At 32.9% G+C, this 1247-nt stretch overlaps 1 long non-coding RNA gene across 1 annotated transcript; it reads left to right on the top strand.

Moving 5' to 3' along the window:
• Window positions 1-28: 28 nt before the first annotated feature.
• LOC105005217 lies at window positions 29-1159 on the top strand. Its single transcript, XR_827300.1, has 2 exons — window positions 29-168; window positions 1090-1159. It is a non-coding gene; the product is annotated as an uncharacterized LOC105005217 (long non-coding RNA).
• The last annotated feature ends 88 nt before the right edge of the window (window positions 1160-1247 follow it).

Genomic DNA, 1247 nt, shown 5'->3' with positions numbered 1-1247 from the left:
TTACTAAGAAACTCTTTCGTGAGTTGGGAGAGAAGAACTAATGTCTTTTTTGTTTGTTTCAATTATACAGCAGATATAATTTCTACAGTAGAATTTAATCATTCTGGAGAGTTACTAGCAACCGGAGATAAAGGTGGTAGAGTTGTCATCTTTCAGCAGGAGCAGGAGGTAAGTGTTTAAAGTTTGGTATCTAAATTTCAGTTTGCTCTTGGGACTGGAGCTTATGCTGGAGAATCTCATCAGAGGATGTTGGCAAATTTTTCTTTAAAAATTTGTTGTATATCAAGCAGAATATTGAATGTGTAAGTAGCTCTAGTTCTCTTAGCTTTGTGTGTCTGTGTACATGTGTGTGTTGTTTTGATTTAATTGTGAAAGGATTTGGTTAGAGAAAGGAGTGAGAAGTGTGTTATACAAGATTTTAACTGATTTTACAGCCTTGGCCCTCACTTTTTTTTCTCCTAAAATTCCATAAAGTAAAATTGTTTTGACCTCTTCTCAGTGAATAATTTTCCTTGTGTAATTAGGGGTGGGAGCCTGGTTTAAAGGAAAAAACTGCTCAACTATTTTGATATCAGTTTATACTAATACAATTACTGCAATTTAAGTATAAAGGTTTTAAATGATAGTTGCATGTATACACATGTAATGTACGTAATTTATAAGCTTAGTTACCCTTCTTTAAAGTGGATTTGAAAATTGTTTTCCTTTCTCTTTGAAGAAAGGGATTTCTCATTGCAGAATCTGTGATTAAAGTAGGGTTGGTTTGGTTTTGTGTACAACATAGGCACACTTCTAAATCTGATTGACTAGATTTCTCACTAAAATTTTATACTAAACAAGATTTGTCACACTAGATTTTCCCTTAGTCTCCCTCTACATTTGTAGATCAAAGCTAATTTATCATTTGCTTCCAAACATTCTGTCCCTGTCTATACTATCTTCAAAAAGAGTTGAAAGTACTGTGGATAAAATGCAGGGTTTTATGAACAGATGTCTAAATCATAACACAGAGTTAGCTTTTAAAGGATTGTGAAATTCCTTAAATAAGCAAGAATCTAGTAATAATACTACTACTTTGCACTTCTATAGCGCCTTTGACCTGAGGATCTCAAAGTGCTTTACAAACACTAATGAATTAATCCTCACAACACCCAGTGAGGTAGGTAATTTAATTTTAAAAGAAATGATTAATAGTGTCTGATTAGAAGGTGCACAAGCACTAAATATGTCTCCTTTTATTATTTTTC

Source organism: Bison bison, unplaced genomic scaffold, assembly GCF_000754665.1.
Source record: "Bison bison bison isolate TAMUID 2011002044 unplaced genomic scaffold, Bison_UMD1.0 scf7180017611609, whole genome shotgun sequence".
NCBI classification, from domain to species: domain Eukaryota; kingdom Metazoa; phylum Chordata; class Mammalia; order Artiodactyla; family Bovidae; genus Bison; species Bison bison.
Note: the sequence above shows the minus strand (reverse complement) of the source record. Positions and strands in the feature narration are given on the sequence as shown.